The 20365-nt window shown below is 40.1% G+C and overlaps 1 protein-coding gene across 2 annotated transcripts in view; it reads left to right on the top strand.

The window, feature by feature from the left end:
- Positions 1-497: 497 nt before the first annotated feature.
- The window catches only part of SORBS1 (sorbin and SH3 domain containing 1), a 165749-nt gene continuing 145881 nt past the window's right edge, over positions 498-20365 (top strand). For both annotated transcript variants that reach the window (XM_085065484.1, XM_085065473.1), the window contains exon 1: positions 498-639. The gene's annotated coding sequence lies outside the window, so the exon portion shown is untranslated. The remainder of the gene's footprint in view (positions 640-20365) is intronic.

Raw genomic sequence — 20365 nt, 5'->3', positions numbered from 1 at the left:
GAAAAAGCAGGGTGAATGACACAGGGATTTCCCGTCTCCTGTATTTGATCTTTTTTCGCCAGATGGAGCATTTAATGATTTACTAGACTCCTTTTCCTCCTTCCTTCATCTCTTCCTTCCCGTTCTTCAGTGACTTGTGTTACACACAATCGAGGCACCGATGGCTGCATTGAAAGCCCCTTGCCCAGCCGTGTGCCCACCCGCAGCGGTGCACGGCTTCCCCAGAACTCAGTCCTCAGCCAATTTCACCACCCCAGGAGCTCACAGCGACCGACACACGCAACAGGTCGGGCAAGGGCCGCCGCGCCTCCGTTGCCGAGCTGCCAGCCCGGCGGCCGCGCTGCTCCCGCCCTCCTCCGGTTCGGCTTGGTTCGCTTTCCCGAGTAGGAAGCGCAGGCCCTCTCCGCTCCTTGTCCCCGGCAAGGGCTCGCTCCGTGCCGGCGCCGAGCGGGTGGTTCCCGCGCCGCCGCTGCCGCCGAACGGGCGGGCTGGGGGCGGCGCCCATCGCGGCCGCCGCCTGCCGGGGAGCCGCGGAGCCGCGGCGCCTCGACTCGGCTCGGCACGGCTCGGCTCGGCTCGGGCGAGCGCGGCTGCGGCGTCCCGTCCGGGCGGGCACCGAGGCTGCCGTGGCGCTCCGAGGTAAGCTCCTCTGCGTGGGTAACTTTGCGGGCCGGCCGTGCCTTTCGCAGCTGTGGCAGCTGGTCATTGCCCTCCGTCTGCAATGCAAATCGCCTTGGCTCCATTTTATTCTTGAGAATATTTATACCCATAAGGACTGGTCGTTCTTTAAAGGGCCATTCTGTTGTGAGATATTAGCGCCTCTCTGTTTTTCCTAGTATCCAGGGACGGTGTCGGTGTCACACCACAATTTTTGCAAGCCTTTATTCAAGCCTTATTATTTGCAGGTAGAATAGATTGCAGATGCAGAGAAGTAGGTTTGGGAATGAGCTTCTGGTGCTTGTAAATAGAAGTGCTATATTTCTGTCAGGGGGAAGGGGGAGCAGATTACAACATTGCTTTTAAAATGAGAGGGAATGCACACGGGCATTTTCTATATACCTTCGGACTCAGCAAACTGAGTGAATCTGGTGTGGGGAGTCTGTGTCTGCTTGTCCCGAGAGAGCTAAAGCCAGGATGTATGCATTACGGTTGTTCATTCATCAGCGGCTGCAGATAATGCAATTACCAAGTCAGCGGCGCATGGATGCTGCCCTGCGTGCGACATGCTGAGAATACTGTACTTTAGGAAGCCAACACTTGCTGTAGTTTGGATAAAACCGAAGCTGGGAATGGCAGGGTATGAAACCATTGTGTCTTTAAGTGGAAAGCAGGCTACTGGTTAGTCTCACTCTATTGTTTCTGGAGGTTTGTATTTTGTGTGCTTTTCTGCAGAGGTGTAAATACCTTTTGCAATCAGTTCATAAGGAATTCAGGAGTGAAAAATAATTAGCAGCAGCGTCAGGTATCACCAGTGCCTGATGAATGGTAGGTGGTTTAAAAGTCTGAGAATACGCAGTAGTTTTAGTTAAATCCTATCATAGAAAGGGCTTCATTTAGCTCTCAGTTTTTTAGTTACAGATCAGATTCTGCAGCTGGGGTATGGCTACCTCACTCCTGAGGTGTCTTGGAAAGGAAGGAAAAAAAAAATCACCAGTGTGATTACCATGGACACAACTATTCTTTATTTATTTATTAGGCTATTAGGGTAATGAAGAAAAGCCATGCCTGCCCTGCTGTGCAGATCTCATTTCAGCAAAACTGCCTGGGCTCCTGCTGTTACCCTTGTTTGATTTTTAACCAGTAAATGCCCTGTGCTCATGTCAGTGCCGTGGTTGTTACTCCTTTATGCATGGGTTCAATAAGGGAGCTCCCAAATCAAGGGCTCCAGAGTGGAACACACGTGGCTGATAGTGGGATTTGTTCTAAGTAGAATCTATTCTTCACTCTTCTGCCCAAGGATCAGTGTTTCCTTACTTGTGGTTGTTGTTGCTTTTTTATTCTCCATGTTATTGCTGTTACTGGTGCTGCTGGAAATACTCGGTATATTAGTATTTCATTTTTATAGATTATGCTACTTGACGATTATTCTCTCTTGTATGCATTGCTACCTTGTCATAAAAAGAAACTGTATCTGTCCCAAATGCTTCTCTACCTAGGACATCTGGCAAGGCAAGGGGTGGTTTAGCTTGCTCAAGGTTAGTAGCAGATTGATATCTCTTGACTTCTAAAGGCTGGACTGCATTGGTTCTGCTGCATGCATAGACGTACCAAAACCATGTATGTATCACATTGGTGTCCCTAATGAATCCCATTTCTTTTGCACTCCCCTTTTCTTGTTGAGTAGGCATATTTAAAATCTTTAAATGGGAGTAGTTCTTTCTAAAGATAATCCTGTTCTGTGAAGCCAATATAGATTTATAATGACATAAAAATGTATAAGTAGTGATATTTATGGAGTTTAAACACAGCAAGTGTGCCTTTTTTGGAATACATCAGATATTTGGTAAACAGACATAGAAGCACACACATACATACAAGCTCACACTTAAGCTATCAAGAAGAAGAAAGAAACAGTGCCCAATAAATTTCACATGCCCAGGAGGCTAATCTAAAAGTCAGGAAGGTAAGAATTATGTGCTCCATATGCATATTATTTGCAGCTTCCTTTTTCTTTGATTTGTAAGTGATTCAAAGAGTATAAATCTAAGGATTCCTCCAAAGGAAGGTCATGTGATAAACACGTCTCTTCTTGTTTTCTGTTTGTAGGGGAGTGAAAATATTTGGAGTAGGGGGGAAAGGAGAACTCAGAGAAACTTTGGAGCACTCTGCAAATATTGAATTACAAGTTTATTGTTTTTGCAAAGATTGAATGTGGGGAAAAACCAGGAATGTTAAACCTTTGTGAAAATTACATATTGTATTTTGGAGAATGTGCCCTGTGTATGTGGGTTCAGCACACTCAGGTCACTATTAAGACATGGCAGCAGATGTTCACAGAATTTGTATACTGATGTGCTACTGTATACAATCTGCTAATTAATTGATGAACCTGCTACAGAACACTTTGTCTCAATGGTATTCTTCAGCAGAGAGTTACACTGGTTAATTCTCTGTTCCTCTATGCTTCTTTGGTATTATTTATCAGTTTTCTATACCTTGACTTTGCTAAATGCCCCTTTGGTGTTATAACAGCACAGTGCTGATGAGGAGCCCAAAACAGTGCCCTTGCTGGTTTTGTTTGCTTTAAGCAAAACCTATATGTATCTCCTACCATGGATGAACAATCATGATGTTTTCTCTCTCTGCTGAGTCCTTTGCAATGAGCCAGGGGTTCTCTTGGTCTGATCCTGAAGCCTTCAATCTCTCCCATAATCCCATTATCTTCAGTGGTGCTATAAATGTGAATGAGCATTAAAGAATTAGGTTGTACAGTGTGTGTTGTTTGTGGTGCAAGTTAAGACAGGGTCAGCACTTTCATTGCTTAGTGTAATTTATATCAGAGCAGAGGCTACCTATAGGATTATGGAAACTGCTGTGCCTTTAAGAGCAGATAAGTTTTCAGCTGAGAAGCTTTTTTTTTTTTTTTTGTGAGATATTTGATTTGGATTTATTCAGCATTGGGAAATGCACTGGCAGAATGGATAAAGTTCAGTGTTCTTTGAAAATTGTTTTTACTTCAGGCCTTTGAAGTTCTCAGTCATGGTTAGGTTGTTTTAGTCTTTGCTCTTATTGTATAAAATAATATGCTAGGGCTTTTACTTGCTGCTTAGGATCTCTGAAATAGGAGCATAACAAAAGCCTGAGTTTTCAACAATGCTGGATATCCAGATGCTTTCCTTCACTTTTTCCTTTTCCTTGGGTGATTGCCACTTAGTCTGTATATCTAAATAGGGCTTTATGAACCTGACTTTTGGTTTTAGTATGATTTCAGCCTCTCCTCCTTTGCAGATTTCTGCATGTCACAGTATAAGCAAGTTTCGGACTTAGTATTTGGATCAGTTAGAGGAGAGGGTTTGGGAAGTGATGATGTCATGTCTTCACACTCAGCCAAGAGAGTGCTTACCCAAGCATGACAGTAAAGGCAAATGTGCTACTGTAGATGTCTTTCAAAGAAGGTGTCATACTGATGCCATATGAGCCTGGGTTCATCAGCCTTTCAGAGTTCTTTTTGCATGAAAATTGATCCATGCCAAACTGCTTGAACAGTGGTGGTCAGCCACTTTGTGATAACTCTGCCAACTACATACAGTCATGCCTCATTGTCGCTAGGGTTCTAAAAACAGACACTACATGCCATCCTAGAGAGAAATGCTATTTAAATACAAGAAGAAATAACACTTCTGTTTATGCATTTTCATGGTTTCACCAGCATATAATGAAGCATGATTGAGTAATTTTGGATTCCTGTGTCATGGATTCTGTTCATTGGAATGTGTTTAGGAAAACAAATACTATTAGTTGAGAATAATGAGGTGGAAAAACTGGTTTGTGATGTGCTTCTCAGATCAGACACTTCGTATTGGAATTTGGGTGTGTGAATGCCCGTATATCAGTCGGTATTTTATTCTCTCTTACTTCCTTTACATCTTGACATCTGTCTAATGTGTACAATGTAAGCCTGGGCGTTTGGGTTTCTTACCTATTCACGTTAAGAGGAGATGATTGATTTTAGGGCAAGTTTGTTCTATATCCTGTGTGAAGTCTCTCTAGCCACAGAATTACATTGTAGCACTAAATCTGTTTCTTATCTACGAATGCCAGCATAGGCAGGCAGCTCTGCTATTACTTTCCAGTTGAAGGAAATGAGATGTGGAGAGGTAAAACAATTTCTAAAAAAAATTTATCTTTTATATCCATAGCCAATCTTGTAACAGTTTATTGATGTTTGCCCTCTTCATAAACAATAAAAACTTTGAAGTGAGTGACCTTATCTTAGAAAGCAAACTGTAGCTAAAATTATTTTTTGCTAGGAAAACTATTGAAATAATTCTACTTCCTCTTATCCTGAGAACTAAGAGAAGAGTATTTGGTACTGTAACAGCTGGGGGTTTTCAATGCCTCCATCAAAATTGGAAAAACAGGAAACAGCAGCATGCATGAAAATGTAGTTTGCCTACAGATTTGATTTATGGTCATAATGGTCTTTCAAAGAATCGATTATTTGCGTATAATAACAATATGAATGAAATCTGCCCCAAGATGAGAAAGGTATTTTGGTTTTGAATAAACACTGCAACACTTATTCACATAAGGAACAGAAGTTATCTTTTTCTTGGAGCAGAATGAACATAATTTGAATGAAGATGCCTGTTTGGAAAAGGAGGCTGATACCAGGATATGAGTTCATTTTCCTTTGTTTCTATGTCTGTATTGATCCTAGCATTTAAGAGTCAAAAGTAGTGGTTGGTGAGTTATTATTATGAGCTTTGTGAGTTTCAGACCACTCTCCAGGGTCTGCAGTGTTGCCATTACAAGAGACACACCAGTGGTGCCAGGAAATTCAAGTCTAATGGTCCTTGCAGTCAAATGCCTTTTTATAATGACAGGCAAGGTTTTTCCGAGTCAGGCAGGGCGAGTTAGTTGTGTGAGGCCTGAAGAGAGAAAGGCAGATTTAGGGACTGTGAACTTAGACTTCTGCCCAGCTGCATCAACAGCAGTAATGACATGTGAGGTAGTGTTAGCCCTCACTTAGATCAAGCCCAGAGTTTAGAAGAGCTAAGAAAAAGCAAAGAGCCCCGCAACAGCACAGAATCTTGTATGATGTAATCTGGAGTTTTAGTTGGTGTTATCTTAAAAATACACCAATTCATGTGAAAGTTTGTACAGCATTTATGGTAGATAATGATATAATTACAAAAATGGTGATTTTATAGATATTTATCCTTTTGTCATTGGTGTTACTTAAGCAAGAGATAGTACGAGATTGAACTCAGTCTGTTTCCTACGCTGTCTATTCCGTTGTGATGTGCTCTGACTGAGCTCTTTAAATACTGGGAAAACTGTTTGTTCAAATAAGACATGTCTTTGCAGTGGTGGTACTTGTAACTTCCTTCTATTGGCCAATTTTGTAGAATTTTCTGGAATAAAGTATTTGTTTTACAAATGGTTATTTTTCTGAAAGCATGCTGAGATTTATTTGCATGTGAAGTACCTCTGATCCTCATGGAAAGGCATTCTGGTGTTTTGGGGACAAGCCAGTCACAAAATATAAGCTATACTTAGAGAGTAGCCAGTCATGCAGCGCTGAGCTCCACAGTCACTTGTTGGATATTAAAGTGTGGTTGTCAGTCTTTTGCTTAATTCCAAATTGAGTTTTGCATGGTCATGACAGGAGGAAGCTGAGCCAGGGCTTGGCAGGGGAGAAAACCCCAGGTTTTGGGGTTGATGTGACCTGTTGGTGTCTATATTGTGCCTTGGAGGATGACCCAAGTCCAGCGTAATGCACTGGCACCTGGAGTCTGTCATCATACGGTCCCAGTTCATCAGAGTATGAACTGAGTCGAGGCTGCCTAAAAAGGCTACAAGTCCTTGCAGCAGATATTGTGAGACTGTGGGCTATTTTCAAATGATTCCCACTTCATGTTGCCTATTTGAAATTATCAGTGCAAGGATAGAATACTTGACTAGAGGCTGTAAAGTGTAGAGTCTCCTCACAGTGCTGGCTGCGTCTAAGCTTTTCTCTGGGAATACCAGCAGGGTCACTGAATGCTCATCCTGAGTTTCCTTCCAGGAAGGAAATTAAATCAGTGCTCTATACAGTTATGAGGAAACAATCTCTGTCTCCAGAAGCTTTAGAGAAGATCTTTGTGTGGAGTTCCATCCATCATGTAGTGTGAGAGATATGGCACGTGATATTCAGTATATCAATTTAGAAATACCAGTCAAGTCTTTCGTTGCAAAAAAAATGGCAATGAATTTCTGCTCAGTGCCCTGTGCCAGCATAATGTGTTTTAGGAAGGTATTGTCTCAGAAACCTGTTGGGCACAAGTCTGCAAAATTGGAAAAAATATATACACAAACATGGTCGGGAACAATTAAAAGCTGTATATGCCCCAGAGTTAAAGCTTCCGGAAAAAATCATTAAATATTGCAGTTTCTCCTGATGCAGTGTGGCATTTGAAGAGCCAGAAATAATACTCTTATAACACATTTTAATAGGTGACTAGGTATTTAGTTTTTTTCTTGTCTTGAAAAGTCTGGCTGTGCTGTCAGTACAACAAGGCTGAAAGCTCTTAGGCTGATTAATTATTAAAACAACCCACTAAATATTTTACACATTTTTATTTTTTTAATCTTATCTATTGATACTTTTCTTCTAAGATATGACAATGTCAGAGGAAAAACTTACAATATATGCTAAGAATTTATATTACTTCCTATAAAAGATTAAGAAGTGTGAAGGTTGTGTAAATATTCATTTCCTCACTCTATCTTTGCTTCAGTTTCTTCTCTTTTTGTCTGCCTCTCCGAATCTTTCTTATTGGGTAAGTAGCCAAATAACTTTTTCTTTTTTGAGAACTTAAATGTCCAGCAGATGTGTGCTCCCCTCATGTAAGATGATATATGAATTTATAATAAATGCAAATCCATGTGGCAGAAAGTTTGCTTTCTAGAAGGTACAAGCAACAGTAGTGTGGTGCTGTAAGACTGGGGTAGACACACAGTCATGAAGAACACATGGTTTTTGTCCTACCTTGCCATATTATTAGGCACCATCTCTTAGCATATCTGTAAGTTGTGAGTCTTTACAGCCAACTATACAAGTGTACAAAAAATCATAGAATCAGAGACTCCAAACCTTGAAATCACACTTCCTCAGACACTGAAGACACTTGAATTTGAATTTAATATCTTGAGAAAGGCAACAAAATATTTTGCTTGCTAATCTAGCATCTAGATGTTTCAAAGACCTGTACAAATTGTGTTGTGGTCCTCTTAAAAGTGATGCTTAGTTACACATATGGCAGTGCACATATGAGCACACAAACAGTGTATTATAATTCTTGACCTTTTTTCTATTTTATTGCCTGGATTCAAAGAGCACTGGCACCAACTAAGATCAAAGTCCTCATAAGAACAGGCTTGTGCAAATACACCAGAGACAGCATTGACCTAGAAATCTCTTGGGCTAAGCAAGTGAGAAGACTGGGATAGGGAGGACTGAGAGGAGGATGAAAAGGCAATGGGGCATAGTGCTATTGACATGGACTCTTGCATGAGGAATGAGATGGGGCCTGGTGGGCTCCATCTTTTCCTTTCCTTTGTAGTTTGGCTTTTGCCTGCGGTCTGACATTACTGGGGAGTTTGAATATTTGGCAGTGAGTCCTTTCCTGTGTCAGACAGGTATGACACAAAGCTAGCAGAAAAAAACCTCACAGACATTCTAATCTCTCTTTCCTAGCAGTACACATAATTTTGTGAGGACTTTTGTAAGCAATACACTGCTTATTCAAGTGTGAGATATGTTATCCATTAAAAAAATGCCTGAAAGTACTTGGAAGGAAAAGGAACTTCACAGCGTCTTCACCTACAGAGAGATTGCTGTCCTGTTGGATGTGTGACTGGTACTCATGACAGAACAGGTCTTCAAGCCTGCGTATACTTATTAACAGTAAGGTTTTAATGAAAGTAGTCTTAAAATACATATCATTTATTGCTTTAGTTTGCTGTGTGGTCTCTAGAACACTGTTCTAAAAATATCTGTGTTTTAATCATGAGGCTGTGCTTGTTTTCTTAAAAATTATTTACACTTTAAAAAAGGAAACAAGGCCCTTGAAGAACATTTCCTATTACAATTTCTGGGTCACTGCACCCCAAATGGATATGAATAGGGCAAATGACTGGCCATCAGTCTTTGTGTTTCTGGTATTGAATGAGTTATTATTAGACTTAAATAATGCTGCTCATGTTTTATTTCTAATTAGCTGAGAAATGTGATGTATGCATCTTTACATGATTGTTGTGATCTTCTATAAAAACACTAGTCTATATTTGTATTGGTGCTAAAATCAAACAGTAAGAACTCCAAGAGAAAGGGTTTATCAAGCAAATAAATTAGGTGGAGATCCTTGGGTTAGAAGCCATGGAGGGACAGAAGGGAAAACTGTTACTTAGCTCTGAAGGGTGGAAAGTGGGATAGACTTAGCAGTCAGACGTTCCACATAAAATTACTCTGTTCAGTACAGGAAATGAATGAGGCAGAGGTGTTCCTTCTCCCTGCAGCTGGCTTTAACTCATGGCACTCCTGCCAATAAGTCTTTTTCCTCAATGTACATGTTTTGTGTGGCTGTTTCTCTTTGGATGGAATTTTGATTAAAAATAATCCAAATCTCTTGTTCTGCAATCAGATTGCTGGCAGGTGTAGAAGTATCTCAGCATCTCGGTTCCTTCAGCTTCTCCCTTTGGAGGGGGTTTTACAGGGTCCTAATGTGTGCATTTGTAAGACTGGGAGATGGCATCTGGAGAATCACCTGCTATGTTGTGAGGCCTCATTAAAGAGAGAACAACAACCCTTTGCCATCTCACAGCCTTCACTTTTGTTCTTTCTTGCTGTCTTGCATTGTTTTTTACTAGAACAAACAAGCTATGAGTGCACTCAGATGTGCGTTATTTGTGCCCAGTGAAAACCATCATGTCAGGCATGCGCTCATTGTGTTGATCTGAACAAATGTTCTGCTGCTGATACTGCACTCACTAGAGCTCAGACACACTGTGAGCTGTGGTATTTTGTGACTCATGCTTCATCAAGCTGTAACTGTTAGCTGTATTCTAGCCTTTACCAGTGCAAGGGACCCAATATCTGATCCAAGCTTATTTGGCTTGATGGAAACGATCTCATTGTGTTCAATCAGCTAGATTCATCCACAAAGATTTTGGGCTGAGTTGTCAGGACGGGATATTAAATAATTTCTCCCTTTTGATTTTTAGATTTCAGTACATTCATCTGGAATTAATAAAGAGTGAGGGAGACTGTGGAAATACTGCAGTGGCATTGTAGTTACTTTTGAGCAACACTTGAGGCTCAGTGGATGGAATTGCCCATTACTGCCACCATACCACAGTTGATATGTTTCACAGCAGATGCCAAAAACTCCTCTTGAACACCACATTGTTTGCCCAGTGATTCTACCCACCACTGCAGAGATTCCCTGCTCCCTGCTGTGAACAGAAGATGTTTGCAATTTACAGAGGCCAGCCTAAGGGGAAGGTCCAGTCATGAGTGGTTCAGTGTTTTTGTAGGTCTAGGTCTTGTGCAGGTTCCTCAAAGAGAGTTGATACAGGAGCTCTGGAGAGTGCCATAGGTACTACCAGCCCACAGTCTGGTAAGAAAAGACAATGTGGGCATCTCTTTCTCTCCCTCCCAACACAGAAAGTTCCCCAATCTTAATGCATTGAAATGAACATTTTCATTTACTTGTTGGCTGTCACTGGAGCTGGGTAGGTTTTCTTTTTTTTTTTTTTTTAATGTGACATGTCTCCTCCTATTCCTCAAACATTGTCTTGCGCCTTTTTTTGGTGAAGTACTGTGTTGTGTTGTTTGTTTTTCGTTTTTAAAAACAATATAATCTAATTTACAGAGTCTGGTATTCATAAAGGCTTGTGCTTCAGCCCTGTGAAATCCTGTGACTAATTCATGGTATGTCCTTGTTCTATTATAAAAGTTTACAAGCCTTTGGCTAAGATATATGCTGGATATTTCATAGATAGTTTCATTTCTTTTACAGGAAAACTAAAATTTTATGATAACTTATTTCCTGCCGATGATAAGTTTTATGCCTCTGATAGTATTTTTCAGTACAGAAGCAGCACAAAGACCACAAGGTCTCTCACCTTCCTGATGAAGATTGGAGAAGTCTATAGGAATTTCAGGCTGATTACAGGCTTTAAGACCCTGTGCTCTAGTACATTCTCTGCTTCATGTGCTAAAGCAAAATCACTGTTAGTAGATACTAGCTCAGTGCTCAGCAATTGGATCCCATCCAGGTTATACACTCATGTAAGTCGATTTGGTAAAGCTTTTTGAAGTGAACAACACTGTTGAATTAAAAAAAACCAATAAAGATCAACCATAATAATTGTATATAGACTCACGACCTTCAAAAATATCATGCTGATTCTCTGGCACATCAGCTAAGATAAGAATTCAGTCACCTGGCAACAGAAGTAATTTGCGAGTCCTGAGTATGTGGACACCCCAAAGCCTCTCCTTGCCTTGTAGCATTGAGTGACAAGAGATCCTTGCTGCTTGAGCTGCTGGATGTCACAGACCTCCTTGTCTTGGGTGACTCCTTCGTACTGAACTAGCCTTTGGTTGACAGTTAGCTCCTCAGACAGAGCTTAATCCTGTGAAAAGTCTGCTTTACATGGCATCTTGCCAAGCCGTGGTCTGTCCTTGTATTAATTCAGATTTAAGTAATTAATTCTGTTTCAAATGGCTTAATAAACTAAGGCCAAGTCTGAGAATGCAATTACTTCTGAACTGTGGAAGGCTACCACTGAAATGAAGACCATTTTGCTTGAATAAGGAGCATTGGGATCACTGCCTTTCATTTTTAAGGCTCTATTAGAAGTGAGTCACTGTCATGTTTCCCCCTCTTGTCATTAGCTACATGCATAGGTGCAGGTGATAAAAATTCACCTCCTGCAAATTGGTGACTGAATACAGGGTAGATGCAGGGGAAAGTGCTCACCAGCAAGCTCAACTGAGCCTGTCTCAGCACCCATCCTTGCCTCCCTGCGATGTTATGCCCACGTTCCAGTTGACACATGCTTTGGAGCAGGGCTCTGTGAAGCACCTGTCACGCCTCTTGAAGGGGTGTCTAAGAGGGGAGGTTTCTATTTCCAGCTCTGTTACTGAAATAGTGCAGGGTGACGGGTAACTTACACAACGTTCTTTTATGCTTCCACTCTCTCATCTCTGATGTGGCTGAAGGATCAAGCCCAGTCAGAATCGCCTTCTACTGTACAGTAGGAATCCTGGTTTACTTGTGCTACTGTCCAGGATGATTTTGTGACAGGAGAGGGATGTTCTGCCCTGAGCTAATATATGAATTTACATGAAAACATAATTTTGCAGGAAGCAATCCTGATGGCTCAGTGCAAGGCAGTAGGTGCATGCTGATTGTGATACCATCCATGGCAAGTAGTTGGTTAACTCACAGGAGAAAATGTGAGCAAGAGATCTGGTTGTCTTTACATGGCATTTTTAAATGTAGAGAGACATTAACTCTGGCAATATCCACTAATTTTGGATATGCCACAGAGTCACAGTTCCAAGCATCTGTTGTAAACTACCCCACAAGCATCTGTGCTCCCTGTAGTGAGTACAGGAACTTTCACCACGTGGGGTTTATGGGAGTGACTTTTGAGTCATTGTCAGTGGAAAGTACAATGGAACTGTGAGGTATTATCTTTGTGGGGGAAAAAAAGTAATTGCTGGAATTGATTTAATCATCTTCCCTTCCATAAGCTTCCACTCTAAATGCTGGAACTTTGTACATTTTCTTTTGTTTGGTCAGTGTTTTGTGCAAGTCTGCTCGTCACAAGATTTTCAGAAGCAGTGTATGTTATCTTTCTATTTTGCTTTCCCCTCTATGAAATGTTGAGATAAACACTTTTCTAGACACTGAGTGGTAGTGGACCATATGTTCCTGTAAAAGCTGTAATTTCCCACTGAGGTCCTTTGTTTCCATTAAGCCATTCTCTGTGTGTGCTATGTGCTATAACACACACTGACTTGAAGAACTGCATTGTAGCCCAGCTGGGTTACAGGCATCAGGCATGATGTGCTGATGCCTGATACTGAGACCTGAACCCAAAGCGTAGCTCAAGTATTTGGAGCTTAACCTGATGCCAGATCTGTGTGAGAGTGAGAAAAATTTCTTTTTTAGTTGTATGCAACAGGGAACATGTGCAAAAAGTGTTCTGGGATGGTTGAGAGAAGACTGTTGTTTATGCTTACAGAACAGTGATAGCACAGGGAGACTCTGAGCCAGACAGTGTGAGAGAGGAGCAGTTATTAAATCACTAACCACACCTAATTCAATTCACTGTATAACCCACACAATAAAATAACTAAAATAAGACTGACACTTTCCCCCAACCATTCTATACCTTAAACACTCACCTTGTATGTAAAGCTCATGTAAAGGTAAAGTTAAAAAGTGATGTGGATCTTTCCAAGGTCCCTGATGGTTCCTATAGAAGAACCACTGTTGCCTGGATTTCAGGCAGGATGATGCTGAATTCACTTAGTATGCCACAGTATTCACATCCTTGAGTGTGAATTACATGCTCAAGGCCACTTAAAATACTTCTGTAAGTTTACTCAATTTTTATTACCATTATTAAGGATGACCAGCCTGTGACATGGAGGGTGTTTGTTTCCACCAGTTTGCATCTAGCTCTTTTTTCTCTCTTTTTTCTTTTTGTAAAGGCCAACTTCAAATCAAGCAGAGATGTGGATGTGGCAGAATTAGCTTTTTTGTTGTGACAGCTGGCCTAGCACATATTGCAGATGTGGGCTTTTGTTGAAAGAAGGATTGTGCACAAAGTTCACTGCAACTACAAAAATAAGGTGGCCAGTCTCCCTGCTGGGAGTTGGGCTCTTGTGCTTTGGGCTCCCCAGTGTGGACCAGGAGACTCTTGTGCTCTGTGCTGTCCCAGCCAGAATAAGAGGGCATGGACAAGGAACAGAATGATAAATTGTGCGGGTTTCTTCTTATTTCATTGTAGCCTTCTCTATTTACTCTCAACAATAAGTGATCCAACTGCAGTTACTATAGAAAGCATCTACATGATTAGTCCTTGGTTAAGTTTTGCATGTCCAAATTAGGAAAGATGGAAGCACAAAGGCAAAGGACCACAAGGAAACAGAAAACAAATAGAGTTAGCCAAAGGAAGAAGAGATTCAGCACACATACTTCTTTCAGCTGGACTCTTACGAGCAACCGTTTTCCTGCCTCTATCTTAAAAATCCTTTTTAGGTTTTATTTTCTTTTTTTATCCAAAGAAATTCTGTTTGTTATGCAAATCTTATTGTAACTTCCCTTTCTGCCACTTTAATATTTCATAAGAAAATATAATTTTGAATGTAAAAATTGTGTTTATGGTATGCTTGCAGAGCAGCTAGCTGCCTGCTAGATGGTTGTCCACTACCAGAGGGTTGTTAATTTCCATAACCCCCTGATATTTAGTGGAGTCACTAAATGTATGAAATATTCAATGTCCTTCTGGGGACTTCTGCAAACTATCATTAAGCAATCTATAAAAGATAAAAAGTATGATTATGATTTAGTGTGGGTTTTTTTCCCTGTTTTATATTAAAAAGGCCCAAAGGGTCCATCTGTTTTGTACCTCTGGTTTTCTTCTAGAGAAAAGCATGTGTTGTTTCCTTTTCCTTTTTTTTTTTTTTAATAATTTCTTCCAAAATATATACATAATTGATGATCTGGTAGAATTATTTCAAAGATATTATGAGAATGGAAGCTGACTAACTGTCCAGGGAAGAAATATTTTTTTTAATGGCTTAAAAGTTTAAAACAAACAAATAAAATCTCCAAGCTTTTGAACACCTGAATAAATATTTGGGAGAAAAGTTCCCATTTGCCAGAATGTAACAGCTTGCTCAGATAGATGGCTGAAGGAACTTTATGTCTACAGAGACCACAGAATAAAAAAGGTGATATTTTAAATGAAAAGAGCAAATGGAAAAAAAAAAATCCAAACACCTCTCCCTCTCATTTTAAAATTTTCAGGCCTTAAGAAAAAAAAAAAAAAAAAAAGAAAAAGGCACACAACTGAAAAGGTCACCTTTTATGTATTTTACCTTGGAAGCCTGTGTTATATATATAAGACGGATAAGCAAGATCGAATTTATGGCAGTAAATATTGATTAATTTGTTGAACACATCTTTTTGTATGAAATTGTCCAGGCAGCCACTCTTTACTAGAAGTAAAAAAATCTCAGAGTTGCAACTTTTTTCCCTTACCATTTGTACTGACATCTTCATAATTTCTGTTCCACAGAACATGGAGGAGTTTAGAAAACATCTTTGTTTACTATTATTGATGATTAGTAATTACTCTGGCTTCAGGGAATAACTCCATTTCTTTCTGCCAGAGGATTTTGGTTTTCATTTTATCAGGCCCTAATCATGTCACTGTGTCTTGCTGTATAAAAGCTGACTTTAATAAAGGGTCAGTGTTTATATGAGTGTGTGACTGGGGGTGATGCAGATGCACAGGGCTGAAGTGGAGGGAAGGGCTGAGAATGCTGCTAGGTGGAATTTGTCTGCCAATACAGACCAGGATTGTCCTCCTTTCCTAGGAGCAAAGGTAACTCTTAAAATCACACCTTGTCCTTCAGTTCCAGACAGAAAACAAACTCTAGACTCCTTCTTTTGTCTTGCTTAACTCTGTGTCTCTGGTTGAGTCTATGTTTGTAGGTATGTAATGTCTTCTGGGAACTGTTTCTCTGTTGCCTCAACATAGCTAGCCAATTGAATTGATCAGATTCCCTGAGTAGCTTAGAGCAGTATAAAAATTAGATATTTTTTTCTTAAACTATGTTATAAACCAGAAAGCATTTTCCATTAGATGATTTTTGGGGATTATGAAGTGTTCTATAATGCTTTGTGATGGACAGGTTCTTGGTTGATTTGTATGTCGATGTACTCAATGCTCTGCAGGATAAATGGTAACTGTTTAAACTACAAGCATTATCCTAAGTCCTCTGCTGCCTTTGGAGTAGCTATTGGAGAGTATTGGAAATCATTATCTCCTTGTTAATGGATTTGTGCTTTTAAAGCAAGAGCATGTGCCTGCTGTCCTTGCTGAGGATCTGCGAATGACGTGAGTACTGTGTCATCAGTGAAGCCACAGGTAACTCACATGTTGTTTCCGTAGTTAAGAACTTTGCAGGGCCTTAGTGCAATAAGGCGCTCCTTTGCATGAGCCAGTGGTTTATACATATATAAATACCGTGGAGAACATATCTCTCAAATGCTGCTTTATGACAGAGAGAACAACCATGAGGAGACATTGAGAGGAATGCAAGAATACAAGAGGAGAATTGCAAATTTTTGCAGCTTCCGCTCTTCTTCACATTGTTGCTATCTTTAGGAAATGGATGAGTGAGTGACACCTTTTTTCTGTTTTGGTTTACTTTATTCATGTTTAAGTTTAGGCAAGATTAGAAGTAGGGTTTTGGTCTAGATTTCAGCAAACTGATGTCACTAGAGCTGTGTTTGATTACTCCAGTGCAACCTTTTAGATCTGTGGCTCTGGTGGGCACTGACACTAAATTGGGGAAAACAGCCCTGCAAAGTTAATGTAAAAGGACTGTAATGCCTTCTCTGTGCGAAATTCATCATACCAGCATGCCCTGAAGCAAACCCTATGGTGTGTACCATGTTTTTGGGTGCTGTTAAGACTGGTAACTAGAAAACTGTCTTTCTAAGTACTTAAGGGTAGCTCAGAACTTCAGATCCCTCTTTTTAAGAAGCACAGGAACAGAAGAAGAATACTGTGTGTTTAGTTCAGTTGGTCCTTTTTGGCCTTAAGGGCCATCATCATCATGAATTTGAAATGATCACTGAAGTGTATTTTCTGTGGAGTACAGTGACTGTCCATTTTCTTTGAGGAAAAATGCCTTTGCTTACTTTTAGCTCTTGCTTCAAAGAACCTCACTATTCTACATAGAAATTAAATTTTATTCTTTCTATTTCTGAGCCAGCTCAGACCAGTAAAAGCCCCATCCTTGTGCCTGGACAGAGTTCACATTCTGATCCTTGTCACTGATTTTCTAGTGCAAGTTCAGGTGATGCTGCCTGAAGCTCCCATGGAAATACCTGCATGGAGCATGGAGAAGCTCAGTCGGAGTAATTACATCCCAGTAGCAGTGCTACTGTAATTGTAATTGCAATATGTAATTGAGGTGATATGGAGCTGTATTACTCACATGGGCCATTTTTTCTTTAGGAATGTGTGATTGTATTTAAATTCTCAGGTGACCTAATCCACTATAGTCACTGATGCCTGCAACTGAGGCGAAAATGCCAGTGTAGTCATGAAGACCTTTACACTTGGTTCACTGAACCTGACACCATTTCACTCTAACATGTCTTTCAATCTAATCAGTCTGCACTAGAATTTAAATTCAGCATTTTTTTAATATATTGTCGTGGTTTCTGTCTCGAACATTAGACACTGCTCTTTTTATTTCCTCTCCTGAGCAGCATGATGGTAACCAGTGAAGAGGTCAGTGGCAATAAGAGATTGTTTAATGACAGACAAAAGCATCTACAAAACTTTTGTGACTTTCACATGTGGATATCTTTACAGCCGATCCCTCCTCTCCCCAAAAATAGTATCTGAATCATGTGAGTGCTCTCAGAATTCCTTTTTGTTTTCCTCTTCTTTCATTGGTAAGGTCTGAACCCAGAATCCCTCATCTGAGCATCCTTTAAGATTATATATATCTGGTATTTTGAAATTGAGATAAAAATTGGATGGCTCAGGCTCAGATTTAAATTAGTTAATTAGTTATTGATGCTTTTCAGGCACTTAAAATTATTTATGAAGTACTTCAGATGATTAAATATGAGCTCTTCTCTCATTTCCAACCTCCTTCTTAACATGCTTGGAAAAGGAAAAATGAAGAATTATTTTCATTACAATACTGAGGTGTCCTAGTGCAGGATTATTGTTTCTCTTGAAAACAACAGAAGAAATTTTCAGAGGAAAGCATCAAAATGGGATTTCTAAAAGTTCTGAACTGAGCAAGAAAAAACAAAATATAATAAAGATTCAAAATGTCTAATGAGAAACAAAGCAAAACATTGAAGCAAAACAATTCTTGAGATGAGGAAGGCATCTGCCCTGATTTGTGAATGTCTAGACATAGCCCTGGTTTCAAAGTGGTTATATTCTAAGATAGTCAAATTCTGCAATTTGAACCTCAGAATGACTTGTGCCACAAAAACCTTAATTCAGAGCTCACTGTTGCAACTCGTGTATCTCTAATGAGCTATAGTGCAAGTCCTGTAAGCAAGCAGTGCTCTGAGGGGCTGTTAGGAGGTGTAAAATTCATCCATTAAAGTTTTCCAATGAAAATTATAAAAATGTGTGTCAGACCCAGGCTGATCAGGACCTATGATTGCAATTTCTGTCTCCAAATGTTCTGTGTGAAATTTCTCCTTTAAACTATTACAGTTGTATTTCCTCGTCCACTTAGAGTCAAAATTCCCTGCTTCTGTAATTGTTGTTGGTGGTACTGCTATTCTGAAATTTTTTCTGAAGGAATACTTGGCAACTATTTCTTGCTGGTTTTGCTATTGTCCTGGCTAAACCTAGGCATTCTGTTTTTCCTAAACACTCTTCTATCCTAGTTTAACATATAGCAATCTGCTTATTTTTCTCTTTCGTCATTATTGTTTTGATTTATTTTTCAGTCAGGCTTTTCATTCTCCTAGCAATTATTCTAATGCATCTCAAATTCAGGCTATTGAGTTATTGAGTAGCCTCCCCATCTTGCCTGGGCTGGCTGGCACTCCTTGCTAACCCCATGCTCCTGCTGATGTCCACCCCACCACTTAGCCTCCCCATCTTGCCTGGGCTGGCTGGCACTCCTTGCTAACCCCATGCTCCTGCTGATGTCCACCCCACCACTTTACACCTTCATTAATTCACGTGTGAAATGGAGAGGAGTGGTTATCACACTGAATGCACCCCCACACATGTATCATGGATCGAAGCATGCTTTGACAAATGTTTGTGATGTGCTGCAGAGTCTTCAGCTGCAAGATGCTGCACCAGGACACCATGGGGAGAGAGGTCGCTGGGTCCTGGGAAGGGAGTCAGGTGTAGGAAACAGGCACTGCCAAGGGCTGTTTTTCAGGTGGCTTTGTAACACTTTCCACTTGGTGATTTTTGTCCTTCACTTTCTATATAAATCCATGTTAGGCTTTATTTACAAACATTCAGAACCACTTGTGAAGTGGAACTAAAAGATGAAAGTCTTATTTACAATTTGTCATAATGCTGTGTGCTGCTGCTGAGCATTTTTCTCTTGTTTCTCCCCTGTGTTTCCAGATAAAATGAGAATGGTTGTACACAGTGTACCAGGAAGTTGTGAGGGTTAAGGACTCATCCCACCATGCTCTGAACATGACAGAGTGCTTGGAAGGGATTTTTGTCTCTACATAAAGATTCTGCACTTCTGATATAAGTTGAAGGCTCAAGCAGGTATTTTGAAAGGGATCTCTTTGTATTGAAGTCATGTATTTAAAGAGTTTTATGTGACTATTGTTGCAAAGTTTATTGGAAAAGTAGTGGGAGAACTCCTGCCCCCATTTAAATTGCATGAGTGGTGGAAAGGGCAAAGCTTACAGTGTTTTCAGATTAGTACAGCCAAAATTCTGTCACTTGACTTGGCCTGCTTTTGTTTGGTGAAATTACAAATAGAATATGAAAATGTTTGTTGTGAAAGATAAATTTGTAGGATTTGCTGTATTTGATACTTATCCTTTTTAAGTAGAAACAATATAAAGAGTTTAATTCAGTATGGAATAAATCTCAATTTTGTTGCTGTGATTGTATAAAACTACACTGCTCTGCTCTACATTTGCCTTTAAACTGTTTATATTACTTAAAATGTCATTCCAGAGGAGAGTTTGGCTTAGGTCTGCAGAGAAAGCCATTTTATTCCATGTATGGACCTGGTCTCTCAAAGCTATTTTAGTGAGTAGCTAGAAAATATTTTTTAGTGAGGCATGATTTCATTTGTGTTTACGTGCATTGGCCAATTTAATGAGGGAGCTACACTGTTCTGCAATTCTGCTCTGCATTGTTTCAGGGAAAAGACAGGCATTTTCAGGTGCAGGCAGGAGTTACGTGTTTTTTAAACACTTCATTATAAACTACATCTTGAAATCACTGTATTCTCAGTTTAACTACTGAAGAATAAAACCTTTCTGTGCCTAGAAGAGGCTCTGTTTAAAAAATTACATCCCCAGTTGGTGTTAATCAACATTGCCTTTAACATAACCAAGCCATTTTTAAACCATTGCAGGCACTGATTCCAGCTTTCACATCTCAGCCTTCAGAAAACATTAATTTCTCTTGTTAGAACACAGTGACAGGAAGGTGAAGATCTGCTGATTCTACAGTGGAATAAAAAACCTTTCCTTAAGCTTTCATCTTTTGGACTATATCGTGGCAGTTCTGCAAAAATCTGATGTAAGGATATGGGATAGAACTGTGCTACTCTGGGCATGGCAGCTAGGTATTTGCTCATAAAACAGCTTCCCAAAGGGAAGGATCCCCAGAGGGTGGTAAGGAAATGATATATGTTTGACTGCATCCA

Source organism: Lichenostomus cassidix, chromosome 6 (assembly GCF_008360975.1).
Source record: "Lichenostomus cassidix isolate B80296 chromosome 6, HeHo_3.0, whole genome shotgun sequence".
Taxonomy (NCBI): domain Eukaryota; kingdom Metazoa; phylum Chordata; class Aves; order Passeriformes; family Meliphagidae; genus Lichenostomus; species Lichenostomus cassidix.
This window is presented reverse-complemented; position numbering and strand designations above follow the sequence as displayed.